Consider the following 12414-nt stretch of genomic DNA (forward strand, 5'->3'; position numbering starts at 1 on the left):
ACCTTAAGCCCACTTAATACAGGGCTCTTTAGGAGCCCAGTGTACCTGCAAAAGGGGCCAAAAGCTGAATTATCAAGAGACATTTAGTGGTTAAACAAACAGACCATTCCCTACACCGAGCTATTCAGCAGCACTCACTAGTAACAGGTAATGATTTACCCCAATAGGAACAGTAGAAAAAAATAAGTGAAAAAAAACAAACCTGTCAATTAAAACAATGAACAGTAGTATCACCCTGCAGCCAAGTCCACACATACTCTTTAAAACCTATTAGTATGCTAATCAATAATGAACAGCCACAATTAAAATCTGATTTTACAACAACCATATCAGTCTCACATGAGACTATCAAAAATTGCCAATGCCGACTATATTTCAAATCAACATGGCGGAATATTGGGAAAAGTTTTCAACTAGCAATAATCACACCTCAGATTATCCTCATTAGCAATGATACTGCCATTGCACAAAGCTAAAGAAAACTCACCAATCTTACATGCCACTAAAATCTGATCACTCTTCAGGTTAAAGGGAGTTTTCACTAGACCTCAAAATGCCCTGAAAACTTTCCTCCTTCAGGTCAATGTAAACCTACCTCTGTTGTAATTAAGCAATAAGATATTTACACAGACTTTGACTTTCCCTAATTTTATTACCAATTTACAGACAAGAAGAGATACTGAAGCATTCCAGGATATTGTATGCTAATTAGCTAATTGTATTGACCCTATAAAATGCCAAGGAAAAAAGCTTAGACTATTGTATTAGAAAAAGACCCCAATGTAAATTATCAAATTAATGGTATACTGGATCATTTACAGTTTGATCTATCTCATACAATTTTCACTTTTTCATTAGAAAATCTTTTCCTCATTCAGCTTACAGCCCATTTGTTATTGGGAGAAATGTTCATTTAGTCTCTAAGGAAGTCTTGAAGATACCACTCTTAAATGAAAAATGCCTTAAAGTTGCTTCATGAACTGCTTAAAACACATGCATATCTCGGTTCAGATTCTCAATCGATTAACAAAAAAAAAAAAGACAATTTGCAAACTTTATTAGCAATAGCAAAGCATCTGGCTCAACTGGACGTGATAATTTAGTTAATTTTCCCCATATTTATATTCTTGGTTACTTTTTCCACCTAGCAAACATCAATAACCAGCAAGGCTGCTGGAACAATTTTTATAGTAGGGGTGCTGAGAGACATTGAACAAAACTGTAAACCCTGTACATAATGGAAACCAGCTCAAGCACTTCTATTTTCATCACTTTTGATAACCAGGGTTAAATTCTTCTTGCCAGGAAAAATTAAAATCATGGGAAGTCACAGCCTCCCTTTTACAACAAAACTACAAATGATTTCCACTCCCTCTCTCAGAAAATATATCATTAACTCCCATCTCCTCCGCTCCCACCTCTCAAACCAGGAAACTTAGGCCTGGTCTACACTATGGGGGGCAGGGCAAGCTAAGTCAGTCTAAGTTACACAACTTCAGCTAATAAAATAGCGTAGCTGAAGTTGATGTACTTAGAGCTACTTACCGCGGTGCCTTCTTTGCGGTCGGTAGACTGCTGCCACTCTCCCGTCGACTCCACCTGTGCTTCTCACTCCAGTGGAGTACCGGAGTCCATGGGAGAGCACTCGGCGGTTGATTTATCACGTCTTCACTATACACAATAAATCAACCCCCGCTGGCTTGATCGCTCCAGAGGTAAATGTAGACATGACCATAGAGTTAACTCCCACTCCCACCTGCATAGAAATAGTGAGATGAGAACAAGGAAAATTGCACTAAATATCTCCTCATTCCAACTCCCCATCGCAGCCTATTCACGGAAAGGAATATGGTACCGAGGTACCAAATCTCTTTAAGAATGAAGAGTTGGGAAGACATTAACAGATATCTATTAGGGTATCATTAACCCAGGACTGACTCAGCTGGCAAACAACTTATTAAAACATCACTAGAGAAACTACAGGGTGAGTCATATGAAGCCCTATTAAATACTTCCTACATTTAATAAACCACCAGTTAGAACAGAAACAAGCTTCATTACCCAGACTAACACCTTCACATATTAATAAACATTCTAATGCAAATCTTCAGATACTTTCTTACAATTCAGTCTTCAGAGGCATTCACTTTAAAAGAAAATATGTTGCTTCAGTTCTAGAACTACCACGAAACTGCACCCACTCTCTCAAAAAGACCTTCCAAAATTACTAGTACAAACTATATTTCAAATCAACACAGAAAAAGTTTCCAAATAACAATAATCACACCTTCCCCTAACCTCTCAGGCTATAGCACCACTACACAAAAATAACCTTTTAAAGTCTTTCACTTTACCACGCTCAGAAAGTGGACAGAGTGAGTTTCTAACATAGCCAGGGAAGGAAGGAAAAACTTGCTTATATTCAGGTAGAATGATGTACGGAAACCTTCATAGAGACTTTTCAAATTTTCTAAACGTTATTACCTTTATAACAAAAGATCCAGGGATCTTATGATAATTGGCTCAGGAAACTGCAAAAGGCCATAAGAAACCTCTGTTAGCAGTAACCAATTGTATCCAACCTCTGTAAATGTGTAACATTTAATTTGCTACAATGCAGCTGCTCGATCTTTCTCATACACTTTATTTTTTTATTGTTAATCTTCTATTGGGGAATAGCCCCATTTAGATGCAAACAATATGGTTTGTTATTGTACCAACTTCAACATTTAAACGTTGTGGAAGCAGAAGAAAACAGAAATTGCTGGCTACAAAATTTGTTCACATTTGTTTCATATGCACCATCTGCAACAACTATATCGCACAACACAGACATGTAACACAGCGAGAAGAGACTGTATTTTGATATTAATAGTACTGTAATAAAAGCAACAATATTACTTATTACTATTATGTAACATATATATGGCCTTTAATATTTAAAGTTTAGTGACTACTGGGTCAAATTCTATTTTCAACCCCCCCCCCTCCTTTCAAAAGATAAAATTTGAATAGAATTTGACTGATTAATTAATCTTGATAATGTTCATTGGAAACAAGAAATAATTTTATTTATTAGCTGAAACATTTATAACTCTTAATTTGGAAGTGATTTACAGGTTAATTTCCCAGGCATTGGACACAAATTTAATGCTCTGGATGAAAAATAGGGGATCGACATGGGAGCCTGATTATTAAAGGTATTTAGGTGCCTAAAGATACATTTAGGGCTAGATCCACAAAGGGACTTAGGCTTCTGACTTCTACTTTAAGCACCTAGGTAAACTATTTAGCTCCTCTGCCCCCATGCTCAGCTGCTGCCAAATCCTATAAGCATTTAAATTCCCAAGGTACCTCAGTTTCCATTGATAAACCATCCTAAATTATCTACTAGTGTGTGTTCACAGAGCCACCTAAATCCAGACATCATGAGTAGCACCAAGCCTAAACCCCGCAGCATGGGGTGCATCCTTGACCATCTGAGCTAATAGCCATTGATGGACTTCTCCTCCAGGAACTTAGCTAATTCTTTTTTGAACTCAGTTAACTTTTGGTCTTCACAGCTATGGTTGCCGGGGCTTCTGCTTTAGCCATGTGGCCTGATTTACCTCCCATTCCTCTGTCTTGCTCTCACTGGAAAGAAGGGAAATTTTTTTTTTATGAAGGTGATGTTTAAAAAAAAAAAGTGAACGGTACAGAGTTTAAGCGTAGAAGTTTCTGGTTATCAGGGAATAACATACAGATTATCAAGGGATGCAAAGTTCAGTTTAAGATCGGATGGCGTAAGGAATATATAATCTGGGGGTAAAAGGTTGACAGGTCAAAGTACAGACATTGACATATGAGGGTATGTTGTTCATATAATGGCTATGTTCAGGTGTGGAGTATAATGAGTGGTTACGATGATGAGGATGGATTGACCCTCATTTGGTGAGATTTAACATTCAGTGAGTTTATGGTTCCAGTTCATATGGTCCAATGGACAAAGTCTCTCAGTTCCTTTCTTGTAGTCAATGCATGCTGTTGCTCTGGCTTACGCCTCCTGGTACTGTCAGTGGCCAGTGATGTGTTCGGTGTAGATGTCCCTGGACCATCAGATGGTGTCTGAGACCATGAGGTGCCGCATGAGCCGTGCATAGCATCAACCAATCCTGCAGGTCCACAGCACACGCTTGTTGCAGGGGTCCCAAGTGCCCAGGGCTCCGACGATCAGGGCGTCCACCTGCACCTCATAGCTCTTCGCTCTCAGGGTGTTGGCCGGGGAGCATACTTTTCCAGCTTACGAGCTCAGGCTTCGCAAAAGGCCAGGATCCTGCTCTCAAAGGAGACCGTGACATTGACGAGGATGATCTTTTTCTGGGCCTTGTCAGTGACGATGATGTCAGGTCACAGCGGGCTGTTGGTACCGGGGATGGTGCAGTTCATGGTGATCTCCCCCGGGGCGGTGCGATGGCTTTCACCAGGCAGTTCTGGATGGCGTTGTGGCGCAGCTGCCAGGCTCTGGAGTGGGGCCTGCAGCTGCACAGGACGTGGGGCAGGGTCTCGTTGGAGTAGCTGCACTTCCTGCAACGCTTGTCTCAGTTCCCGTGGTGGACGGCTCCATTGAGCGGGACACAGTTGAGCCAGGCATGGTGGATGAACCGCCAGTCAGCAAAACGGGTGAAGTCACCCCCGGTGAGGAAGTGGTTGGTGGCATCCCACTTGCTGGTCAGTTCGAAGGCTTTACCCTGGTCTGTTTACGCTTCAGGGTTTCCACATACAGCAAGTGGATGGCGGCCTTCAGAGTCCTCTCCAGCAGGCCCCTGGTGCTCGGGGCAACAATGGTGTTGTTGTCGGACCTGATCTGCAGCACCAGGACTCCCAGCTCCTGGCGCTTCTCACACCACACCCAGTGGCAACCAATGCGCTTCCCCAGGCGACGCATTGCCTTGTGAGTGTGGGACCATAGTGAAGCGATGTCGTGCCCGTCCCGTCCGAATTCGCCATCCAGGGAGCCGCTCAGGAAGGTGGCGATATCTTGGTTGGAGGGGGCTCTGCCGATCCACTGCTTAATCACATCACGCAGGGTGTTTGCTGTGATGTTCCTTACCGTGGTGTCAGGACACATCAGCAGGCGGAAGGCATGGATGATCCCCCACAACGTCGCACAGGTCGCCCATGCAGGGAACGTTGGCGCTGCCATGCCTGTGGGTGATATAGACCAGCTCATTGCTGGCTCTCTAGGGAAGGAACAGCCACTTCTTCACCAGTTGCTGGATGATCTTGTCTGCCTTGTGGAGGGGCAACTTATATGGCTGCCCTTTCACCTTCAGGGTCCAGTCATGCTTTTTAAAGCAAGCAAGCACAGGACTCACTTTAAGAATTCAGGGAGTCTGTGCTTCCCAGCTCTGGAGAACAAGCCCCCCACCCCAAGCCCCCAGAAAAGGAAAATACCAGAGCTTCTCAGGAACACAGACTGAACCACCACAGCTTGAAGACAAGATCAGTATGTATTACCACTCTAATATATCAGAAATACCCCCACAGAAACCTGGTGAAAAACTCAGGAACCCCAGAGAAAAAGAAAAGAAAACTAAGAAAAAAACCTAGCCTCTCAGAGACCCTTCTGCACCTTACCTATCTTTTACTCACATAAAAACTCAGCCACTACAGAGACTGCCAAAAATTGCCAATAACAGCTATATTTCAAGCTATTAAGGCAGGGCATTGATAAAAGTTTTCAATTAGCAATAATCATGGCTCAGTTCAACCTCAAAGACTATGATACTACCACTACACAAAACTAACCATAGAGACTAGGTGACCCTTGCCCACTCAATAGCCACCTGTTTTACAGCATGGGGTGAACTAACTGCCTGCCTAGCTCACGCTGGATGAAGCTGCCAGCAGCTATTCCACCATGAGCCTCTCTTGCTGCAGGACCTAATCCTGCGGGAAAAAACCCCACAAGTCCGCCTCATGTCAGCCTTTTCCCCCAATCTGGTCGCAGGGCATCATGGGCCTGATTATGCTAATTAGCCAGTCACCCTCTTTGCACCCTCTTGTCCCCTTCCTGTCTCCCAAAAGTTCCACGTGTGGCAGCCTCTCCCAGGACTCAGGCATCCTCAGGAGGAGATCTTACCTATTTCTCCTCCCCTGCCCATATCATCAGCACCACAGCAACTGTCCTGCTCTCTTACCGGACCAATGCCAAGAAACACCCCATTAGACTCTTCCAGACAGCTTGGAGAACAGGAACGCAGCCCAAAGCTCCTTCCAGCCTCAGTAAGGCCAGTGACCACTTGTGGAGAGGCTGAGAAGAGAGGCCATGGTACGCCAGAGGGGAGCAGAACTTCCATGCACCTCAGGCCTCTGGGAGCAGCTTGCCTATCGTGGGGGGAGGGGGAAGAACCACATAGCACTTTTGCTCAACCCTGGCTTGACACTCTATTCCTCGAGGGAGCGCCCTGTAAACCCCATATTCATCATTTATATGTAATTGGTATTTCATATAAAGCATGCCACATAAGGTATTGTGTGAAAGGCTATGATCTGCTTAAAGTCATTGTTCTATCTAAATATATATATAATTAGTGCAGTGGTTCTCAAACTGTGGATTGGGACCCCAAAGTGGGTCGCAAACCTGTTTTAATGGGGTCACCAAGGTTGATGTTAGATTTGCTGGGGCCAAAGCCACACCTTGAGACCCCACTGCCTGGGTCTGAAGCCAAAGCCTAAGGGCTTCAGCCCTGGATGGCAGGATGCAGGTTACAGGCCCCCACTTGGGGCTGAAGCCCTTGCACTTCGGCTTTGCCCCTCTTCCCAGGGTAACAGGGCTCAGGCTTTAACTTTGGTTCTTCCCCCCTCCTGGGGTTGTGTAGTAATAATTTTTGTTGTCAGAAGGGGGTCATGGTGCAATGAAGGTTGAGAACCCCTGCATTAGTGCATATGAAGTTATGAGGTTATGTTGTATGGTTGTCACTAAAATATGTTGTGAGTTGGGGAATTGCTCAGTTTTTAGATCCCCAGAGACCAGGACAAGGGAGGTAACTCACACCTGGGCAGGTGAAGAACAACCATCAACAGACATTGTCCAGCAAGGAGTTACAATGCAAGGACTCACATGCAAAAGTCCACCCCAGGAGAATTGTTCAACCTTGCCTGGTGACTCAGCAATGCCCACCAGATATGTCTGGACTTGTGTTCTCCAAGCGCATGGACTGAGGATATAAAATAGGGGACAGAGGCCACTTGGTTTGTCCTGTCTCTTCTCCCACCTACGCTGAAGGCAATGAGAATGCTGGAGCTGAGGAGAGTAGTCCCCAGGCTAACAGGGAGAGCCTGCATATGAAAGACTGTACCCAACCTGCAATATGCAGTGGGATAAGAAAAACTGCTTAGTCCAGATATTGCCTAGTCTAATAAGGCTGAGAATTTAGACTGTGTGCTTATCTTTTATTTTCCTTTGGTAACTACTCTGATTTTTGCCTATCACTTATAATCACTTAACATCTATCTTGTGTAATCAATAAATGTATTTTAATGTTTATCCTTACAGGTGAATTTGACTGAAGTGCTTGGTAAATCTGTCAGGTTACAAAGGCTGGTGTATATCTACTTTCCATTGACAAAGTGGAGAAGCAATTGATAAACTTGCATTGCTCAAGAAAGGGTCTTGAGCATTGCAGGATGGTATATTCCTGAGATACAAGGCTGGGAGCTAGGGGGGATTTGGCTGGTGCCTTTCTCTGAGTACGTGCAGGGGGTGTGAAGGGTGGAGAGCCCCATGCACCAACCAAGCGCTCAGGGACATTACTACGGAGTTGTAGCTCTGCGCCACTGTTATGAAACACTAATCCCCACTGCACGACAGTAGACCCAAGTACTCCGAGTAATATCTGCTAATACTCAGGGTCACCCAGCCTGGAGACATTCATACCCAGAGTTCACTGCCCCTGCCACAATGCCCAGTGGGTAGTGCACTGGGAAGCTATCCTTTAGGCCCACTCGTTAAAGGGCTCCTTTAAGCCCGGTGTACCTGTGAAAGGGGGCCAAAAACTAAATTATCAAGAGACATTTATGGATTAAATAAACAGAACATTCCATACATGCAGTTATTCAGCAGCACTCACTACTAACAGGTAATATGAACAGTAGAAAAAAAACAAGAGAAAAAACACCTGACAGTCAAAACAATGAACAGTAGCATCACCCACAACTAGGTCCACTCAAAAATCACATGTACTCCAAAAACCTATTTATATGTTCATCAATAATGGACACTCACAATTAAAATATGATTTTACAACAACCATAACAGTCTCACATAAGATTGCCAAAAATTACCAGTGTTAACTATATTTCAAATTAACATGGTGGGGTATTAGTAAAAGTTTTCAACTAACAATAATCACACCTCAGATTATCCTCATTGGCTATGACACTGCCACTGCACAAAGCTAAAGAAAACTCGCCAATCTTACAAACCATTAAAATCTGATCACTCTTCAGGTTAAAGGGAGTTTTCACAAGAACTCAGAATGCCCTGAAATCTTCCCTCCATCAGATCAATGTAAACCTACCTCTGTTATAATTAAGCAATAAGATATTTACACAGACTTTGACTTTCCCTAATTTTATTACCAATTTAAAGACAAGAAGAGATACTGAAGCATTCTGGGATATTGTATGCTAATTAGCTAATTGTATTGATAAGTGCCGAGGCAAGGAAAAGAGTTTAGGACTATAAAAAAAAAAGATCCTAATGTAAATTATCAAATTAACATCATACTGGATCATTTACAGTTTGATCTGTCTCAGATAACTTTCACTCTTTCATTAGAAAAAGCACCAGAAAAGGAAAACAAGCTCCTCAGTAACACAGACTAAACCACCACAGCTTTAAGACAAGACCAATGTTTATTCCTGCCCCAACAAACCAGAAACACCACATAGAACCCCAATAAGAAATTTAGAAAGCCCAGAGAAAAAAAGATAAAATAAAGAGGGAACCTCCCCAAGAACCTTCATCTCATCTGGTTTTTTACTCAGGCAAGAAGTCAGCTTTTACAATAATCACCAAAAATCACCCATGACAGCTGTAAATCAAGCTCTCAAGGTGGGATATTACAAAAAGGTTTCCATTAGTAATAACCATGCCTCAGCTGAATCTCAGAGACTACAATACTGCCACTGTACAAACCTGAAACTGTAGGTCATGTGACCCTTGCTCACTCGCCGGCCACCTGCTTTAGAGCATGGAGAGATCCGCTTGCTTAGCTCGCACTGGATGGCGCAGCTATGCCATTTGGGAGCCTCTCTTGCTGCCGGATCTTACCCCCTGAAAAAACGCCCACAAGGCTGCCCCATGTCAGTCTTTTTCCCCAGTCTGGTGACAGGGCATCATGGGCCTGATTATACTAATTAGCCTGTCACCCTCTTGGCAGCCTCCTGTCCCCTTCCTGTCTCCCAAAAATTCCACAGCAGCTTCTCCCAGAGCTCAGGCATCTTCAGGGGGAATCTCATACATTTCTCCTCCCCTGCCCATAGCATCAGCACCACAGCAACTGTCCCGCTCTCTTACAGGACCAATGCCAATAAACACCCTATTAGACTCTTCCAGACAGTTTGGAGGACAGGAAGGCAGCCCAAAGCTCCTTGCAGCTCCACTGGCTACTTGGGGAGAGACTGAGAGGAAGGGCACAGCAGGCTGGAGGGGAGCACAACTCCCATGCAACTGAGGCATCCAGAAACAGTTTCCCTAAGCAGGGGTGAGGGGACAGAGAACCACACGGCACTTTGGCTCAGACCTGGCTACTTCTGGCTTGTCCCAGTGACTGCTACCACCATCTACTTGCTGTCAGCAAAAGGGAATAGCTCATAAGAATGGTCATACTGGGTCAGAAGAATGGTCCATCTTAACAGTGCTGGAACAATTTGTGTTGTGGGGGTGCTGAAAGCCATTGAACCAAACTGTAAACCCTGTATATGATGGGAACCACTTCAAGCCATGGGGCGTGGCAGCACCCATAGTTCCAGCACCTATGGTCCATCTAGCTCGGTATCCTGTCTTCCCACAGACACCAGTGCTGGATGCTTCAGAGGGAATGAACAGAACAGGACAATTTATTGAATGATCCATCCCCTGTCATCCAGTCCCAGCTTCTGGCAGTCAGAGGGTTAGGGACACTGCAGCATGGTAATAGCCAATGATGGACCTCTACTCCAGGAACTTAGCTAATGATTTTTTGAACCCAGTTTTACTTTTGGCTTTCACAACTCAGGTAGCCAGGTGTGACGGGTTGGGTCACAGAGACCCCCTTGGTCTGCCACCTGATGTGCTGAGACTACCTCTAAGACAGTTTTCCCTGCCAGCTTGGGACTTCAGTACCCTGTCTTCTTGAGCCAGACATGTTAGCCTGCTGCAAACACAGATCCAGGTCTGAACCACGTCCTGCAAAAGCTGCAGGCTTAACTGAAAACAGCTTAAGAAGTGCTCCTGTCTCCAGCACCCAGATACTCAGTTCCCAATGGGATCCAAACCCCAAATAAATCCATTTTACTCTGTATAAAGTTTATACAGGGTAAACTCATAAATTGTTTGCCCCCAATAACACTGCTAGAGAGATGTGCACAGCTGTTTGCTCCCCCAGGTATTAATTACTTGCTCTGGGTTAATTAATAAGCAAAAAGTGATTTTATTAAATATAAAAAGTAGGATTTAAGTGGTTCCAAGTAATAACAGACAGAACAAAGTAAATTACCAAGCAAAATAAAACAAAAACAACCAAGTCTAAGACTAATACAGTAAAAAACAGATTACAGATGAAACCTCACCCTCAGAGATGTTCCAATAAGCTTCTTTCACAGACTAGACTCCTTTCTAGTCTGGGCCCAATCCTTTCCCCTGGCACAGTCCTTGTTCCAGCTCAGGTGGTAGCTAAGGGATTTCTCATGACTGCATCCCCCTTTATTCTGTTCCACCCCCTTATATATCTTTTGCACAAGGTGGGAATCCTTTGTCCCTCTCTGGGTTTCCACCCCTCTTTCTAAATGGAAAAGCACCAGGTTAAAGATGGATTCCAGTTCCGGTGACATGATCACCCACTTGCCAGCACGCAGGTATACAGGAGGACTTATAAGTAAACAGAGCCATTTACAACCAATTGTCCTGGTTAATGGGAGCCATTAAGATTCCAAGCCACAATTAATGGTCCACTCTTTGCATAATTACAATAGGCCCTCAGAGTTATATTTCATATTTCTAGTTTCAGATACAAGAATGATACATTTATACAAATTGGATGACCACACTCAGTAGATTATAAGCTCTGTAATGATACCTTACAAGAGACCTTTTGCATGAAGCATATTCCAGTTACATTATATTCGCACTCATTAGCATATTTACATAAAATCATATAGAGTGCAACGTCACACTGAAGCCTCTGCTTTGGCCATGTTCGCTGATTCACCTCCCATTCCTCAGTCCCCCTCTTGTTAGAAAGAAGGGAATATTATATGGCTGCCCATACATCTTCAGGGGTCAGTCATGCTCTTTGAAGTGAGTGAGCACTGGATTCACTTTAGGAATTCATGAAATCTGCACTTCCTGGCTCTGGAGAATAATCACCCCCAGAGCACACAAAGCACCAGAAAAAGAAGGCAGCAGAGCTCCTCAGGAACACAGACTGACTCACTACAGCTTTGAGAGGAAGTTCAGTGTTTATTCTAACCCCACTAAACCAAAAACATCACAGAGAACCCCAGTGAGAAATTCAGAAAGCCCAGAGAAAAGGAGACACAACTAAAAAGGAACCTACCTAAGAACCTTCACCTTATCTGTTTTTTCAGTCAGGCAAGAAGTCAGCCTCCAAAGAAGCTACTAAAAATTGCTAATGACAGCTGTATTTCCACCTCTCAAGGCAGGATATTTGGAAAAGTTTTCAATTAGTAATAATCATGCTTCAGTTGAACCTCAGAAGCTAGGAGATAATGTTTGTGCTTCATGGCCCAAAAGACACAAACAAGGTTTTCATCTTGGGGCTAAAAGACCAAACACATCAAGACATTTGATCATAGCTTTTAATAGGCCAAAAGACTTTAAAAATTTATTACAATGATATTTTTTTTTAAAAAAGCAAACAGAATTTAAGCATAGAAGTTTCTGGTTATCAGGGAATAATGTACAGATTATAAAGTGGTGTAAAGTTTGGTTTAAAATCAGACAGCATAAGGAATACATAATTGCAATATTCCCATTAAGGGGTAAAAGGTTAACAGGTCAAAGTTACACGTGATCTTAGCTCTGAGAAGGTAAGAAGTGAACCTGTGACCCTTGCTCACTTGCCGGCCACCTGCTTTCCAGCATGGGGTGAACCAGACTGGTTTCAAGGCATCATTAAGCTAATTAGTCCATCACCCAACTTGCAACAC

General features: G+C 43.5%; 5 non-coding genes across 5 annotated transcripts; all 5 read right to left on the reverse strand.

Annotated features, from left to right (window-relative positions):
* Positions 1–333: 333 nt before the first annotated feature.
* On the reverse strand, positions 334–474 carry LOC125623251 (U4 spliceosomal RNA). Its single transcript, XR_007352935.1, has one exon. It is a non-coding gene; the product is annotated as a U4 spliceosomal RNA (small nuclear RNA).
* Positions 475–5643: 5169 nt separating this feature from the next.
* Positions 5644–5784, reverse strand: LOC125623253 (U4 spliceosomal RNA). Its single transcript, XR_007352937.1, has one exon. It is a non-coding gene; the product is annotated as a U4 spliceosomal RNA (small nuclear RNA).
* A 2515-nt stretch (positions 5785–8299) lies between these two features.
* On the reverse strand, positions 8300–8440 carry LOC125623252 (U4 spliceosomal RNA). The gene has a single exon (XR_007352936.1). It is a non-coding gene; the product is annotated as a U4 spliceosomal RNA (small nuclear RNA).
* A 602-nt stretch (positions 8441–9042) lies between these two features.
* LOC125623254 (U4 spliceosomal RNA) lies at positions 9043–9183 on the reverse strand. Its single transcript, XR_007352938.2, has one exon. It is a non-coding gene; the product is annotated as a U4 spliceosomal RNA (small nuclear RNA).
* A 2665-nt stretch (positions 9184–11848) lies between these two features.
* LOC125623256 (U4 spliceosomal RNA) lies at positions 11849–11991 on the reverse strand. The gene has a single exon (XR_007352940.1). It is a non-coding gene; the product is annotated as a U4 spliceosomal RNA (small nuclear RNA).
* Positions 11992–12414: the final 423 nt, after the last annotated feature.

Source organism: Caretta caretta, chromosome 15 (genome assembly GCF_965140235.1).
Source record: "Caretta caretta isolate rCarCar2 chromosome 15, rCarCar1.hap1, whole genome shotgun sequence".
Lineage (NCBI taxonomy): Eukaryota > Metazoa > Chordata > Testudines > Cheloniidae > Caretta > Caretta caretta.